At 47.1% G+C, this 19,319-nt stretch overlaps 1 protein-coding gene across 1 annotated transcript in view; it reads left to right on the forward strand.

Annotated features, from left to right (window-relative positions):
• LOC142566636 (uncharacterized) overlaps positions 1 to 19,319 on the forward strand; it is a 312,815-nt gene that overhangs the window by 212,015 nt on the left and 81,481 nt on the right. The window lies entirely within an intron of this gene.

A 19,319-nucleotide genomic window follows, 5' to 3' on the forward strand; every position in this document is an offset into this window, starting at 1 on the left:
TTGGTGGACGTTCATGATCGTATTGCGCTTAGTGTTTCACTGACGAACATAAGGAACAAGAAACGGACGTACGTGGCGCAAGCCCGATGCACTCGAGATAACATTAATAAAGCAATGAACGCGGCTAGTTGGTGGACGTTCATGATCGTATTGCGCTTAGTGTTTCACTGACGAACATAAGGAACAAGAAACTGACGTACGTGGCGCAAGCCCGATGCACTCGAGATAACATTAATAAAGCAATGAACGCGGCTAGTTGGTGGACGTTCATGAGTGTATTGCGCTTAGTGTTTCACTGACGAACATGAGCAACAAGAAACGGACGTACGTGGCGCAAGCCCGATGCACTCGAGATAACATTAATACAGCAATGAACGCGGCTAGTTGTTGGACGTTCATGATCGTATTGCGCTTAGTGTTTCACTGACGAACATAAGGAACAAGAAACGGACGTACGTGGCGCAAGCCCGACGCACTCGAGATAACATTAATAAAGCAATGAACGCGGCTAGTTGGTGGACGTTCATGAGTGTAATGCGCTTAGTGTTTCACTGACGAACATGAGGAACCAGAAACGGACGTACGTGGCGCAAGCCTGATGCACTCGAGATAACATTAATAAAGCAATGAACGCGGCTAGTTGGTGGACGTTCATGAGTGTATTGCGCTTAGTGTTTCACTGACGAACATGAGGAACAAGAAACGGACGTACGTGGCGCAAGCCCGATGCACTCGAGATAACATTAATACAGCAATGAACGCGGCTAGTTGGTGGACGTTCATGAGTGTATTGCGCTTAGTGTTTCACTGACGAACATGAGGAACAAGAAACGGACGTACGTGGCGCAAGCCCGATGCACTCGAGATAACATTAATAAAGCAATGAACGCGGCTAGTTGGTGGACGTTCATGATCGTATTGCGCTTAGTGTTTCACTGACGAACATAAGGAACAAGAAACTGACGTACGTGGCGCAAGCCCGATGCTCTCGAGATAACATTAATAAAGCAATGAACGCGGCTAGTTGGTGGACGTTCATGAGTGTATTGCGCTTAGTGTTTCACTGACGAACATGAGGAACAAGAAACGGACGTGCGTGGCGCAAGCCCGATGCACTCGAGATAACATTAATACAGCAATGAACGCGGCCAGTTGGTGGACGTTCATGATCGTATTGCGCTTAGTGTTTCACTGACGAACATAAGGAACAAGAAACGGACGCACGTGGCGAAAGCCCGATGCACTCGAGATAACATTAATACAGCAATGAACGCGGCTAGTTGGTGGACGTTCATGAGTGTATTGCGCTTAGTGTTTCACTGACGAACATGAGGAACAAGAAACGGACGTACATGGCGCAAGCCCGATGCACTCGAGATAACATTAATAAAGCAATGAACGCGGCTAGTTGGTGGACGTTCATGATCGTATTGCGCTTAGTGTTTCACTGACGAGCATAAGGAACAAGAAACGGACGTACGTGGCGCAAGCCCGATGCACTCGAGATAACATTAACAAAGCAATGAACGCGGCTAGTTGGTGGACGTTCACGAGTGTATTGCGCTTTGTGTTTCACTGACGAACATGAGGAACAAGAAACGGACGTACGTGGCGCAAGCCCGATGCACTCGAGATAACATTAATAAAGCAATGAACGGGGCTAGTTGGTGGACGTTCATGAGTGTATTGCGCTTAGTGTTTCACTGACGAACATAAGGAACAAGAAACGGACGTACGTGGCGCAAGCCCGATGCACTCGAGATAACATTAATAAAGCAATAAACGGGGCTAGTTGCTGGACGTTCATGAGTGTATTGCGCTTAGTGTTTCACTGACGAACATGAGGAACAAGAAACGGACGTACGTGGCGCAAGCCCGATGCACTCGAGATAACATTAATAAAGCAATGAACGCGGAAAGTTGGTGGACGTTCATGAGTGTATTGCGCTTAGTGTTTCACTGACGAACATAAGGAACAAGAAACAGACGTACGTGGCGCAAGCCCGATGCACTCGAGATAACATTAATAAAGCAATGAACGGGGCTAGTTGGTGGACGTTCATGATCGTATTGCGCTTAGTGTTTCACTGACGAACATGAGGAACAAGAAACGGACGTACGTGGCGCAAGCCCGATGCACTCGAGATAACATTATTACAGCAATAAACGCGGCTAGTTGGTGGACGTTCATGATCGTATTGCGCTTAGTATTTTACTGACGAACATAAGGAACAAGAAACGGACGTACGTGGCGCAAGCCCGATGCACTCGAGATAACATTAATAAAGCAATGAACGCGGCTAGTTGGTGGACGTTCATTAGTGTATTGCGCTTAGTGTTTCACTGACGAACATGAGGAACAAGAAACGGGCGTACGTGGCGCAAGCCCGATGCACTCGAGATAACATTAATAAAGCAATGAACGCGGCTAGTTGGTGGACGTTCATGAGTGTATTGCGCTTAGTGTTTCACTGACGAACATGAGGAACAAGAAACGGACGTACGTGGCGCAAGCCCGATGCACTCGAGATAACATTAATACAGTAATGAACGCGGCTAGTTGGTGGACGTTCATGAGTGTATTGCGCTTAGTGTTTCACTGACGAACATGAGGAACAAGAAACGGACGTACGTGGCGCAAACCCGATGCACTCGAGATAACATTAATAAAGCAATGAACGCGGCAAGTTGGTGGACGTTCATGGGTGTATTGCGCTTAGTGTTTCACTGACGAACATAAGGAACAAGAAACGGACGTACGTGGCGCAAGCCCGATGCACTCGAGATAACATTAATAAAGCAATGAACGGGGCTAGTTGGTGGACGTTCATGATCGTATTGCGCTTAGTGTTTCACTGACGAACATAAGGAATAAGAAACGGACGTACGTGGAGCAAGCCCGATGCACTCGAGATAACATTAATAAAGCAATGAACGCGGCTAGTTGGTGGACGTTCATGATCGTATTGCGCTTAGTGTTTCACTGACGAACATAAGGAACAAGAAACTGACGTACGTGGCGCAAGCCCGATGCACTCGAGATAACATTAATACAACAATGAACGCGGCTAGTTGGTGGACGTTCATGATCGTATTGCGCTTGGTGTTTCACTGACGAACATGAGGAATAAGAAACGGACGTACGTGGAGCAAGCCCGATGCACTCGAGATAACATTAATAAAGCAATGAACGCGGCTAGTTGGTGGACGTTCATGATCGTATTGCGCTTAGTGTTTCACTGACGAACATAAGGAACAAGAAACTAACGTACGTGGTGCAAGCCCGATGCACTCGAGATAACATTAATAAAGCAATGAACGCGGCTAGTTGGTGGACGTTCATTAGTGTATTGCGCTTAGTGTTTCACTGACGAACATGAGGAACAAGAAACGGACGTACGTGGCGCAAGCCCGACGCACTCGAGATAACATTAATAAAGCAATGAACGCGGCTAGTTGGTGGACGTTCATGAGTGTAATGCGCTTAGTGTTTCACTGACGAACATGAGGAACCAGAAACGGACGTACGTGGCGCAAGCCTGATGCACTCGAGATAACATTAATAAAGCAATGAACGCGGCTAGTTGGTGGACGTTCATGAGTGTATTGCGCTTAGTGTTTCACTGACGAACATGAGGAACAAGAAACGGACGTACGTGGCGCAAGCCCGATGCACTCGAGATAACATTAATACAGCAATGAACGCGGCTAGTTGGTGGACGTTCATGAGTGTATTGCGCTTAGTGTTTCACTGACGAACATGAGGAACAAGAAACGGACGTACGTGGCGCAAGCCCGATGCACTCGAGATAACATTAATAAAGCAATGAACGCGGCTAGTTGGTGGACGTTCATGATCGTATTGCGCTTAGTGTTTCACTGACGAACATAAGGAACAAGAAACTGACGTACGTGGCGCAAGCCCGATGCTCTCGAGATAACATTAATAAAGCAATGAACGCGGCTAGTTGGTGGACGTTCATGAGTGTATTGCGCTTAGTGTTTCACTGACGAACATGAGGAACAAGAAACGGACGTGCGTGGCGCAAGCCCGATGCACTCGAGATAACATTAATACAGCAATGAACGCGGCCAGTTGGTGGACGTTCATGATCGTATTGCGCTTAGTGTTTCACTGACGAACATAAGGAACAAGAAACGGACGCACGTGGCGAAAGCCCGATGCACTCGAGATAACATTAATACAGCAATGAACGCGGCTAGTTGGTGGACGTTCATGAGTGTATTGCGCTTAGTGTTTCACTGACGAACATGAGGAACAAGAAACGGACGTACATGGCGCAAGCCCGATGCACTCGAGATAACATTAATAAAGCAATGAACGCGGCTAGTTGGTGGACGTTCATGATCGTATTGCGCTTAGTGTTTCACTGACGAGCATAAGGAACAAGAAACGGACGTACGTGGCGCAAGCCCGATGCACTCGAGATAACATTAACAAAGCAATGAACGCGGCTAGTTGGTGGACGTTCACGAGTGTATTGCGCTTTGTGTTTCACTGACGAACATGAGGAACAAGAAACGGACGTACGTGGCGCAAGCCCGATGCACTCGAGATAACATTAATAAAGCAATGAACGGGGCTAGTTGGTGGACGTTCATGAGTGTATTGCGCTTAGTGTTTCACTGACGAACATAAGGAACAAGAAACGGACGTACGTGGCGCAAGCCCGATGCACTCGAGATAACATTAATAAAGCAATAAACGGGGCTAGTTGCTGGACGTTCATGAGTGTATTGCGCTTAGTGTTTCACTGACGAACATGAGGAACAAGAAACGGACGTACGTGGCGCAAGCCCGATGCACTCGAGATAACATTAATAAAGCAATGAACGCGGAAAGTTGGTGGACGTTCATGAGTGTATTGCGCTTAGTGTTTCACTGACGAACATAAGGAACAAGAAACAGACGTACGTGGCGCAAGCCCGATGCACTCGAGATAACATTAATAAAGCAATGAACGGGGCTAGTTGGTGGACGTTCATGATCGTATTGCGCTTAGTGTTTCACTGACGAACATGAGGAACAAGAAACGGACGTACGTGGCGCAAGCCCGATGCACTCGAGATAACATTATTACAGCAATAAACGCGGCTAGTTGGTGGACGTTCATGATCGTATTGCGCTTAGTATTTTACTGACGAACATAAGGAACAAGAAACGGACGTACGTGGCGCAAGCCCGATGCACTCGAGATAACATTAATAAAGCAATGAACGCGGCTAGTTGGTGGACGTTCATTAGTGTATTGCGCTTAGTGTTTCACTGACGAACATGAGGAACAAGAAACGGGCGTACGTGGCGCAAGCCCGATGCACTCGAGATAACATTAATAAAGCAATGAACGCGGCTAGTTGGTGGACGTTCATGAGTGTATTGCGCTTAGTGTTTCACTGACGAACATGAGGAACAAGAAACGGACGTACGTGGCGCAAGCCCGATGCACTCGAGATAACATTAATACAGTAATGAACGCGGCTAGTTGGTGGACGTTCATGAGTGTATTGCGCTTAGTGTTTCACTGACGAACATGAGGAACAAGAAACGGACGTACGTGGCGCAAACCCGATGCACTCGAGATAACATTAATAAAGCAATGAACGCGGCAAGTTGGTGGACGTTCATGGGTGTATTGCGCTTAGTGTTTCACTGACGAACATAAGGAACAAGAAACGGACGTACGTGGCGCAAGCCCGATGCACTCGAGATAACATTAATAAAGCAATGAACGGGGCTAGTTGGTGGACGTTCATGATCGTATTGCGCTTAGTGTTTCACTGACGAACATAAGGAATAAGAAACGGACGTACGTGGAGCAAGCCCGATGCACTCGAGATAACATTAATAAAGCAATGAACGCGGCTAGTTGGTGGACGTTCATGATCGTATTGCGCTTAGTGTTTCACTGACGAACATAAGGAACAAGAAACTGACGTACGTGGCGCAAGCCCGATGCACTCGAGATAACATTAATACAACAATGAACGCGGCTAGTTGGTGGACGTTCATGATCGTATTGCGCTTGGTGTTTCACTGACGAACATGAGGAATAAGAAACGGACGTACGTGGAGCAAGCCCGATGCACTCGAGATAACATTAATAAAGCAATGAACGCGGCTAGTTGGTGGACGTTCATGATCGTATTGCGCTTAGTGTTTCACTGACGAACATAAGGAACAAGAAACTGACGTACGTGGTGCAAGCCCGATGCACTCGAGATAACATTAATAAAGCAATGAACGCGGCTAGTTGGTGGACGTTCATTAGTGTATTGCGCTTAGTGTTTCACTGACGAACATGAGGAACAAGAAACGGACGTACGTGGCGCAAGCCCGATGCACTCGAGATAACAATAATAAAGCAATGAACGCGGCTAGTTGGTGGACGTTCATGAGTGTATTGCGCTTAGTGTTTCACTGACGAACATGAGGAACAAGAAACGGACGTACGTGGCGCAAGCCCGATGCACTCGAGATAACATTAATACAGCAATGAACGCGGCTAGTTGGTGGACGTTCATGAGTGTATTGCGCTTAGTGTTTCACTGACGAACATGAGGAACAAGAAACGGACGTACGTGGCGGAAGCCCGATGCACTCGAGATAACATTAATAAAGCAATGAACGCGGCAAGTTGGTGGACGTTCATGAGTGTATTGCGCTTTGTGTTTCGCTGACGAACATGAGGAACAAGAAACGGACGTACGTGGCGCAAGCCCGATGCACTCGAGATAACATTAATAAAGCAATGAACGGGGCTAGTTGGTGGACGTTCATGAGTGTATTGCGCTTAGTGTTTCACTGACGAACATAAGGAACAAGAAACGGACGTACGTGGCGCAAGCCCGATGCACTCGAGATAACATTAATAAAGCAATGAACGGGGCTAGTTGGTGGACTTTCATGAGTGTATTGCGCTTAGTGTTTCACTGACGAACATGAGGAACAAGAAACGGACGTACGTGGCGCAAGCCCGATGCACTCGAGATAACATTAATAAAGCAATGAACGCGGCAAGTGGGGGACGTTCATGAGTGTATTGCGCTTAGTGTTTCACTGACGAACATAAGGAACAAGAAACAGACGTACGTGGCGCAAGCCCGATGCACTCGAGATAACATTAATAAAGCAATGAACGCGGCTAGTTGGTGGACGTTCATGAGTGTATTGCGCTTAGTGTTTCACTGACGAACATGAGGAACAAGAAACGGACGTACGTGGCGCAAGCCCGATGCACTCGAGATAACATTAATACAGCAATGAACGCGGCTAGTTGGTGGACGTTCATGATCGTATTGCGCTTAGTGTTTCACTGACGAACATAAGGAACAAGAAACGGACGTACGTGGCGCAAGCCCGATGCACTCGAGATAACATTAATAAAGCAATTAACGCGGCTAGTTGGTGGACGTTCATGATCGTATTGCGCTTAGTGTTTCACTGAGGAACATAAGGAACAAGAAACTGACGTACGTGGCGCAAGCCCGATACACTCGAGATAACATTAATAAAGCAATGAACGCGGCTAGTTGGTGGACGTTCATGAGTGTATTGCGCTTAGTGTTTCACTGACGAACATAAGGAACAAGAAACGGACGTACGTGGCGCAAGCCCGATGCACTCGAGATAACATTATTACAGCAATGAACGCGGCTAGTTGGTGGACGTTCATGATCGTATTGCGCTTAGTATTTCACTGACGAACATAAGGAACAAGAAACGGACGTACGTGGCGCAAGCCCGATGCACTCGAGATAACATTAATAAAGCAATGAACGGGGCTAGTTGGTGGACGTTCATGATCGTATTGCGCTTAGTGTTTCACTGACGAACATAAGGAATAAGAAACGGACGTACGTGGAGCAAGCCCGATGCACTCGAGATAACATTAATAAAGCAATGAACGCGGCTAGTTGGTGGACGTTCATGATCGTATTGCGCTTAGTGTTTCACTGACGAACATAAGGAACAAGAAACTGACGTACGTGGCGCAAGCCCGATGCACTCGAGATAACATTAATACAGCAATGAACGCGGCTAGTTGGTGGACGTTCATGATCGTATAGCGCTTGGTGTTTCACTGACGAACATGAGGAATAAGAAACGGACGTACGTGGAGCAAGCCCGATGCACTCGAGATAACATTAATAAAGCAATGAACGCGGCTAGTTGGTGGACGTTCATGATCGTATTGCGCTTAGTGTTTCACTGACGAACATAAGGAACAAGAAACTGACGTACGTGGTGCAAGCCCGATGCACTCGAGATAACATTAATAAAGCAATGAACGCGGCTAGTTGGTGGACGTTCATTAGTGTATTGCGCTTAGTGTTTCACTGACGAACATGAGGAACAAGAAACGGACGTACGTGGCGCAAGCCCGATGCACTCGAGATAACATTAATAAAGCAATGAACGCGGCTAGTTGGTGGACGTTCATGAGTGTATTGCGCTTAGTGTTTCACTGACGAACATGAGGAACAAGAAACGGACGTGCGTGGCGCAAGCCCGATGCACTCGAGATAACATTAATACAGCAATGAACGCGGCTAGTTGGTGGACGTTCATGAGTGTATTGCGCTTAGTGTTTCACTGACGAACATGAGGAACAAGAAACGGACGTACGTGGCGGAAGCCCGATGCACTCGAGATAACATTAATAAAGCAATGAACGCGGCAAGTTGGTGGACGTTCATGAGTGTATTGCGCTTTGTGTTTCACTGACGAACATGAGGAACAAGAAACGGACGTACGTGGCGCAAGCCCGATGCACTCGAGATAACATTAATAAAGCAATGAACGGGGCTAGTTGGTGGACGTTCATGAGTGTATTGCGCTTAGTGTTTCACTGACGAACATAAGGAACAAGAAGCGGACGTACGTGGCGCAAGCCCGATGCACTCGAGATAACATTAATAAAGCAATGAACGGGGCTAGTTGGTGGACGTTCATGAGTGTATTGCGCTTACTGTTTCACTGACGAACATGAGGAACAAGAAACGGACGTACGTGGCGCAAGCCCGATGCACTCGAGATAACATTAATAAAGCAATGAACGCGGCAAGTTGGTGGACGTTCATGAGTGTATTGCGCTTAGTGTTTCACTGACGAACATAAGGAACAAGAAACAGACGTACGTGGCGCAAGCCCGATGCACTCGAGATAACATTAATAAAGCAATGAACGGGGCTAGTTGGTGGACGTTCATGATCGTATTGCGCTTAGTGTTTCACTGACGAACATAAGGAATAAGAAACGGACGTACGTGGCGCAAGCCCGATGCACTCGAGATAACATTAATAAAGCAATGAACGCGGCTAGTTGATGGACGTTCATGATCGTATTGCGCTTAGTGTTTCACTGACGAACATAAGGAACAAGAAACTGACGTACGTGGCGCAAGCCCGATGGACTCGAGATAACATTAATAAAGCAATGAACGCGGCTAGTTGGTGGACGTTCATGAGTGTATTGCGCTTAGTGTTTCACTGACGAACATGAGGAACAAGAAACGGACGTACGTGGCGCAAGCCCGATGCACTCGAGATAACATTAATACAGCAATGAACGCGGCTAGTTGGTGGACGTTCATAATCGTATTGCGCTTAGTGTTTCACTGACGAACATAAGGAACAAGAAACGGACGTACGTGGCGCAAGCCCGATGCACTCGAGATAACATTAATAAAGCAATGAACGCGGCTAGTTGGTGGACGTTCATGATCGTATTGCGCTTAGTGTTTCACTGAGGAACATAAGGAACAAGAAACTGACGTACGTGGCGCAAGCCCGATGCACTCAAGATAACATTAATAAAGCAATGAACGCGGCTAGTTGGTGGACGTTCATGAGTGTATTGCGCTTAGTGTTTCACTGACGAACATGAGGAACAAGAAACGGACGTACGTGGCGCAAGCCCAATGCACTCGAGATAACATTATTACAGCAATGAACGCGGCTATTTGGTGGACGTTCATGATCGTATTGCGCTTAGTATTTCACTGACGAACATAAGGAACAAGTAACGGACGTACGTGGCGCAAGCCCGATGCACTCGAGATAACATTAATAAAGCAATGAACGCGGCTAGTTGGTGGACGTTCATTAGTGTATTGCGCTTAGTGTTTCACTGACGAACATGAGGAACAAGAAACGGGCGTACGTGGCGCAAGCCCGATGCACTCGAGATAACATTATTAAAGCAATGAACGCGGCTAGTTGGTGGACGTTCATGAGTGTATTGCGCTTAGTGTTTCACTGACGAACATGAGGAACAAGAAACGGACGTACGTGGCGCAAGCCCGATGCACTCGAGATAACATTAATAAAGCAATGAACGCGGCTAGTTGGTGGACGTTCATGAGTGTATTGCGCTTAGTGTTTCACTGACGAACATGAGGAACAAGAAACGGACGTACGTGGCGCAAGCCCGATGCACTCGAGATAACATTAATACAGCAATGAACGCGGCTAGTTGGTGGACGTTCATGAGTGTATTGCGCTTAGTGTTTCACTGACGAACATGAGGAACAAGAAACGGACGTACGTGGCGGAAGCCCGATGCACTCGAGATAACATTAATAAAGCAATGAACGCGGCAAGTTGGTGGACGTTCATGAGTGTATTGCGCTTAGTGTTTCACTGACGAACATGAGGAACAAGAAACGGACGTACGTGGCGCAAGCCCGATGCACTCGAGATAACATTAATAAAGCAATGAACGCGGCTAGTTGGTGGACGTTCATGAGTGTATTGCGCTTAGTGTTTCACTGACGAACATGAGGAACAAGAAACGGACGTACGTGACGCAAGCCCGATGCACTCGAGATAACATTAATACAGCAATGAACGCGGCTAGTTGGTGGACGTTCATGATCGTATTGCGCTTAGTATTTCACTGACGAACATGAGGAACAAGAAACGGACGTACGTGACGCAAGCCCGATGCACTCGAGATAACATTAATACAGCAATGAACGCGGCTAGTTGGTGGACGTTCATGATCGTATTGCGCTTAGTATTTCACTGACGAACATAAGGAACAAGAAACGGACGTACGTGGCGCAAGCCCGATGCACTCGAGATAACATTAATAAAGCAATGAACGCGGCTAGTTGGTGGACGTTCATGAGTGTATTGCGCTTAGTGTTTCACTGACGAACATGAGGAACAAGAAACGGACGTACGTGGCACAAGACCGATGCACTCGAGATAACATTAATAAAGCAATGAACGCGGCTAGTTGGTGGACGTTCATGATCCTATTGCGCTTAGTGTTTCACTGACGAACATAAGGAACAAGAAACGGACGTACGTGGCGCAAGCCCGATGCACTCGAGATAACATTAATAAAGCAATGAACGCGGCTAGTTGGTGGACGTTCATGAGTGTATTGCGCTTAGTGTTTCACTGACGAACATGAGGAACAAGAAACGGACGTACGTGGCGCAAGCCCGATGCACTCGAGATAACATTAATACAGCAATGAACGCGGCTAGTTGGTGGACGTTCATGAGTGTATTGCGCTTAGTGTTTCACTGACGAACATGAGGAACAAGAAACGGACGTACGTGGCGGAAGCCCGATGCACTCGAGATAACATTAATAAAGCAATGAACGCGGCAAGTTGGTGGACGTTCATGAGTGTATTGCGCTTAGTGTTTCACTGACGAACATGAGGAACAAGAAACGGACGTACGTGGCGCAAGCCCGATGCACTCGAGATAACATTAATAAAGCAATGAACGCGGCTAGTTGGTGGACGTTCATGAGTGTATTGCGCTTAGTGTTTCACTGACGAACATGAGGAACAAGAAACGGACGTACGTGACGCAAGCCCGATGCACTCGAGATAACATTAATACAGCAATGAACGCGGCTAGTTGGTGGACGTTCATGATCGTATTGCGCTTAGTATTTCACTGACGAACATGAGGAACAAGAAACGGACGTACGTGACGCAAGCCCGATGCACTCGAGATAACATTAATACAGCAATGAACGCGGCTAGTTGGTGGACGTTCATGATCGTATTGCGCTTAGTATTTCACTGACGAACATAAGGAACAAGAAACGGACGTACGTGGCGCAAGCCCGATGCACTCGAGATAACATTAATAAAGCAATGAACGCGGCTAGTTGGTGGACGTTCATGAGTGTATTGCGCTTAGTGTTTCACTGACGAACATGAGGAACAAGAAACGGACGTACGTGGCGCAAGACCGATGCACTCGAGATAACATTAATAAAGCAATGAACGCGGCTAGTTGGTGGACGTTCATGATCCTATTGCGCTTAGTGTTTCACTGACGAACATAAGGAACAAGAAACGGACGTACGTGGCGCAAGCCCGATGCACTCGAGATAACATTAATAAAGCAATGAACGCGGCTAGTTGGTGGACGTTCATGAGTGTATTGCGCTTAGTGTTTCACTGACGAACATGAGGAACAAGAAACGGACGTACGTGGCGCAAGCCCGATGCACTCGAGATAACATTAATAAAGCAATGAACGCGGCTAGTTGGTGGACGTTCATGATCGTATTGCGCTTAGTGTTTCACTGACGAACATAAGGAACAAGAAACGGACGTACGTGGCGCAAGCCCGATGCACTCGAACAGTCACTAGAGTTTACGTTTGGCTTTTAAATGCAACAAGCCTTGTGAAATATGGTGCTGTGGCTGTGGTTGCCGAGAAAAACAAATTCTCATTTTACAATTACTTAGATAGGGGCACCCGAGCTAAAGCTTCCTCTTAAGCGCTGAAATCACCGCAGGTACAACCGAAACAGCCATGAATGCCTGCCAGTACACTTACTAGGCATGTCGATGCTCGTGCTGTGACAGGAGATGGTGGGTTCCACGCGTGCACAATTAAGAAATACATACTGTGTCCCGTCACAATTGCCCCTACCCACGCTTGTTATGCTTCACCGCAATACTTTCGCGTACGCTTCACGGTGTACCATTAATATATTAAGGCAAAGTTGACTTTCTGGAACCGCAGGGTGTCTATCAAGTTGACATTTCAAAATTCCCTGAGTTTTCCAGGTTTTCCCTGAGTGCTTTTGCGAAATTTCCTGAGTGAACAAGGTTAAAACACGTTGGCGGGCTAGTTGGTTAGAATCCATGGTAGAGTGTATAAGCGTAGAGGCCTATGATATTGCAAAATTAGAGCAAAAGTGCGTAAGCAAGCCCTCGGTGTCATTATCGGAAAAGGAGATACGATTCATCGGTTCATCTTTGTGACCATTGTAGTACATGTTTTTCCCTTGCCTTGCACACGTGTTCGGTTGAACGAAATGCACCACTCAATGTTCTTTTTTTTTTGCTGGTACGTTTGTTTCCGCTCGCACGGTATATATTTATCGATGCGTGCGAAAATAAAATCTATAGTTGAAAGTGAAGCGTTGTGTCTGTGTATCTGTTTCTTTCTTCGTCCTCGTCCAGTCGCGCTTATACACTGTACCATGGAGTGAACAAAACTTTTAAAACAGAAACGTTTTATGTCGAGACAGGCTCACACCATGTTGCCCAATGCTATCACTCTGTAGTAAGCATGTTAAAAAATAAACATGATTCAATCCAGTTTGAATATTAAGGAGTAGCGCTTATTTTATTCAAAGAAGAAAACAGAAGGAACAAGGGGTTAGTAGACTGCACTGTGAATAAAATACCTTCGAAAAGAATGATAAAACCCACTGAAAATCGAGTTGAACATTCTCAAGCACGAATAAGAAGTAGACGCATACCGAATGAAATATTTTCGAATATGAACTTTTTCTACCAACTGATACCAATAAGCTTGCTATGAGGACCGAACTTTGTCACAAATTAGATTCGCTCTCAACAGCTGGTAATTAAGTCAACCTCAACTGTTTTGACAAACTCTCAAACCCCGCACAATGCCTCAGTGTTGCACTTCACTGATTTAAAGATTTTATTTTGGTATGGATGAGGGAAACCTGCATATCAGCGCCAGCCAACACATTGTTTTTTTTTGAGCTCAAGCTCCTTCAAAGAATAGGTGGCACGCTTCCTTTCCCATTCATTCCTCAATGTGTAGGTCCTTTCTGTTCTCGTTGTCCTCCCACCGCGCGTTTGCCCCACGGACCATTTGAAGCATCCTCTTGGTTAGTTGTACATTCAATGTCCAATTTTTCGCACTCCCTAGGGGCCGCGAAAACATCCGAAAAACAGGGAATTTCGAAAAAGGGAGGATGACAAAAAATTGAATGAATGTTTTTTACTGATCTTGAGGGCTCAAAATTGCCACGGACACATTCGAAAAAGTTCTGAAGGACTGCCAGTACACTTATTAGGCATATTGCTAAACGTACTGTGACAGGAGATGGCGGCAGCACGCGTGTATAATTAAGGAATACGTACTGTACCCCGTGACAATTGCCCCTTCCCACGCGTGTTATGCTTCACCGCGTAACTGTTCTGTAGTGAGGCAAAGCTGACTTCCGGGATTCGGCAGTATGCAACGTGCCGTGCTTTCCGAGCTCCGAGGCCAATCGCCAGCAGCAGAAAGGAGGAGTCGGCGCCATTGCTGACAGCGGCGAATCCTTTCAATAAAAAACACGGCTTCAAACGGCAAGAAACTTAATAGCGAACGTCGAAGCAGCTACGACTGGCGTTTCTGCGGTGATGGCTACGGCTGCCAGCGGATCTGCGTGACAGCGCCGGTTCGAGGCGGCGACATAGTCAAAATCGAAGGTGGCGGCTTTGACTAATGCCGTTTCGGACCTGCGGTCACGGCAAAAGGTCCGGACAGTCGGACAGCGAGAGGTTCTTGAGTCCGAAATTTCAGACGTTCTTATACATTAACCCTATGGTATACGTGGTGGTGCCGTGAAGCCGTTGGACGTCCGGAAGTCGGTCATTGACTGTACAATGGCAACTCCTCCAGCCGTCGACACGGCGTCAACGACGATTCGTTGCGATTCCTCTCTGTTTTACTCGAGCCAGCTAGCGTTATCGCGACCTTTGTTCCCTTTCGATAAAAGCACAGTAAATTTTCCCTGATATAAGCAAAAATTCCCTGAGTTTTCCCTGAGTATTTCCAGACTATTCAAAATCCCTGAGAATTCCCGGTTTTCCCGGTTTTCCCGGTTGGTAGACACCCTGAACCGGCATTAGGCAACGCTTTGTGCTTTCCGAGCTTCGAATTCATTGGCGAGGATTAAAAAGGCGGAGTCGGCGCCATTGGTAGTAGCTACAAATTGTTTTAATTAAAAACGCGGCGCCGAACAGCAACAAGCTTCGTAGCGAACGTTGAAGCAGCTAGGCCTTGCGTTGCCACGGTCGTGACTACGGCTGCCAGAGGATCGGCGTGCGAGAGCGCCGGTTGTAGGCGCCGAGGTAAGCAAAATGGCGGCGTTGGTGGCTTTGATTAATGCCATTTCGGACCTGCGATCACGGACAAAAGTCCGGAAAATCTAACGGCAAAGGGTTCTTGCGTCCGAAATTTCAGACGTTATACATTGACTCTATGGGGTAGGTGATGGTGCCGCGAAGCTGTCCGAATTATCGGGCGTCCGGAAAGTCGGTCGTTGACTGCACACTGGCAACTCCTCCAGTCAACGACACGGCGTCAGAGTAGATTCGTTACGATTCCTCTCTGTTACTCGAGCCAGCATTACCACTACTTTCGTTCCCTTTCAATAAAATTACAGCTACTTTATTCTGATAAAAGCACAAATTCCCCGTGTTTTCCCTGAGTATTTCCAGACTATTTAATATCCCTGAAAATTCCCAGTTTTCCCGATTGGTAGACACCCTGAATTAATCGACTCCCGTATGGATGGAAGAACTCACCCGCTTGGTTTCTGAAGATGATGAACGACGTCCTGCGACAATTTCTTGGGAAGTTATGCAACGTGTGCATCGACGACATAATAATTTACTCTCTGAATGAGTAGGATCAATCAGAGCATCTCGCTAGTGTACTTCAAGCACTGAGTGATGTGGAGCTCACGACTAATGACAAAAAAAGCAAGTTTTTCCAACAAGAAGTTGTGTTCCTAGGTAAAGTGGTTGATGGTCAAACCAAGACAACGAAGCAGGAGTCAGTTGAACGAATCTCAGAAATGCAGAAGCCGTATGACCTACATTCTTTGTGGGCATTCCTCGGTATTGTGGGGCATTTTCGGTCTATCATTTGAGATATGCGACTCGGACAAAATGCCTCACAGAAATGACCAAGAAGAATGTGCCATTTCGTTGGACAACAGAGTGCGATTCCGTTTATCAAAGCCATGTGCGCATCATTTCGCCTGATCCCATTCTGACGCTTCCGGACTTCAAGTTGCCCTTCGAGCTGAACAGAGACACTTCTTATTACGGCACAGGTGCATTGCTTTGCCAGAGGGATACAGAAGCTCTACGGAGCCAGCAACAGAAGGTCGTGGGGCACTGTTCGTATACATATTCGAAAGCGCAACTCAATTGCCAGACAACGCAGAAAGAAGCTTTGGCATCTCTAATGGCCGCACGCTATTTTAGACCCTACCTGAATGGCAGGAGCTTCACGCTCTTTACCGGACACCAAGCCTTAACTTATATTCTTAACCTCGCAGAGCCTAGAGGAAAAATGGCGAGGTGGGTGAGTGAACTCCAGCACTTTGTGTTCGTGGTCCATCACAGACCTGTGGAACACCTCAAGGATGCCAACGCCCTTTTGAGACTTGCGGTAGCCCCAGTAAGGAAAATATCAGTGCAGCTCTGCTGTGGGAGGGAACTGAAGAAGTGGATTTCCACGATAGAAAGTTCGCAGTCCTGGAGACAATGGTGCCTCGAATCTTGGAACTTTATTACGACTCTCCAGACTCTGGCGGGCACGACGGTTTCTGGCGGACTTATCGCAAGATTCTTCAGCGCTTCCGGTGAAAGATGACGTCCAGTGATATGTGCAGTCTTGCCATCAATGTCAAGTCCAGAAAGCCAAGTACCTTCAGAGAACAGACGAGATGGCCCTTTCTCAACATTCTGACATACCGTTTGAAGTCGTCCAGGTGGATTTTGCAGAGCTTAAGGAAGAAGGCTGCAGGAGTAAGAAAAACACAGTTTTTCATAGTGGTAATAGATCAGTTCACTAGAATAGTGGCTGCACAACCGGGAAGAAAAGGCCCACATAGTGTGATCACCCTTTTGAGCCGAAAGATGTTTAAGAATACTACAGCAGTAAGATTAAAAATAGACCAGCATTTGTAAGCAAGCGTGTGCGAGAGTGGGCGAAGGAACGAGCAGTTATTTTGCGACGCTGCGCGCCATACCATCTTGCAGGCAATGGCATGGCTGAAAGAATCATACGAGGCTTGAAACAGTTTATTTCCATGTATCCAAGTTTCAAAGGCGAATGGAAGTACTGCTTCGAGGCCACTGTATCGCATCACAATCGGTCGCGCACTGCGAGCATCGGCTGTGGCCCATATTTCGCAGCAAGGCACCGATGCTCCCCGCTGACCAACATCTCGGTTTTGCCGACCGCCTGCAATTGCGCGAGAAGCGGAAAACTGTGGAAGCATCCCAGCGATAGTGCGCGAAGATATTAGGAGATATTTCGACCGCCGCTACAACTCGCCGATACCTTGTATACAGCTGAACGATTTATTACTCGTCCGAAAAGGTATTCCGGGTACGGAGCAGGTGTACATGGGACCGTATCCAGTGGTGCAAGCTTCAGTGCAAAAATGTGCTTTCAAGAGAGCTGGTTACGTCAACGATGACGGCGTGCTCGAGTTTGCAACCGTCGGGAACGTCTTTATGAATCATCCCAGGAGGGATGAGTCTTCAAAGAGGGGTGAGTGTGCGTGAACGTTAAGAAGTTAGAGAGGGTTTGAATGAAGACGACGAAGTGCCAGGGGGTTCGGATTAAAGAAGATGGCTGACACCATAGCCTAGTCCTATTGTGTCTCATTACATTCATTAGTGCTTGCAGCGCATGGACTAAAGCGCAAACAATATGCTTTTTAACATGGAAAAAAAATTCTTATTGACTATGCTACGACCACGGAACAAATGATCTTTAGAGTTTTTACACACCGTACGCACACATGTAAACACGTAGAGGTTAGCAAACGACGCACAGCGCCCTCCACACTATGCGCGCTTTAGCCAGTGTACGTCAGGCGGTGACTCCACTAGGAGTGCCAATACGAGTACACGAGGAAAAGCATGCTGTCGGCCACTTTATGGAGCACATCATACAACTTTTTGCATTTTCCTTAGTTGCATTATTAGTCAAGAATGACTACTCAACTTCTCAAATATTATATTTAGAAACAAACTTCCCGCGAGGAAATTGTAGAGCATTCTAGGAAACGGCCGATTCAGCAGTATATACATTTGTGCGTATTACACAATAGTGCCTTAGAGCGTAGCCCTTAGACGCCCGTTCCTGCGGCGAGCGTCGGCGTAACCAAGCGAATGAGCACTGCGACAGACGAAAGAGCGAACGCAGAACGCAGCTGGGAATGAAAGACGCAAGAAGCAAAGCTGAGGAGAAGGGAATGGCGAGAGGGTGAGGTGACAAGCATAGCACGGCGACAATGGCTACGAGATGACGCCAGAGTAGCGCGCGTCCTCAGATGTCTGTCGGCGGCGGCTGCTGTGAGCCCCTCCCACGCGCGGGCGCTGGCTCTCGTGATCTCCAGATCGGCGAGGCAGTCGCGCCACACTCCGCTCCGTTTGCAAGGTGCTGCACGACACATACTGTCAGCGCCAGCTAACATATCGCGAAATGAAAACACCTATACAGCTGCGCTCAAATTTCGCATTAGGGAGTATCGTAATCGGCGGTGAATTTTTTTCCCGCTTCATAAAGAAAGCCGGCAAAATATCAAAACACTGATGTCGCTACGCTCTGCAATTTTCTCATTTCAAATTTGTTTCTAAATGTAATATTGCGGAGCTGAATAATTAAAGGGACTAACAACTGGGCAGAATGTGCTGTGAGAGGTTGAAATTGGTACTTCGGATGCAGTATATAAGATTACCGTACGCAATCCGGCTGTTATTGAGTACCGCATACTTACTGTTTAAAATCGCAGTTCGTATATTATTAGGCTTATGAGCTTTATTCTATGCGTATTACGAAGTCAGAAAAGTCCGCGCTAACGAAAGTGCACGCTAGCGTGCCTCAGTGCATGGCGGCGCACATTATTGCTGTCGTACGCGCGCAAAATTGTGAGCACGCATGCGAGATAAAAGCCTTTGTTCCATATTGCTCAGGTCTTACAGAGACGACAGGCTTTGGAAATCAAAAGCGCACGCGTTGCTACGGCAACACGCT

The sequence above is a fragment of the Dermacentor variabilis genome, unplaced genomic scaffold (assembly GCF_050947875.1).
Source record: "Dermacentor variabilis isolate Ectoservices unplaced genomic scaffold, ASM5094787v1 scaffold_13, whole genome shotgun sequence".
Classification (NCBI taxonomy): Eukaryota; Metazoa; Arthropoda; class Arachnida; order Ixodida; family Ixodidae; genus Dermacentor; species Dermacentor variabilis.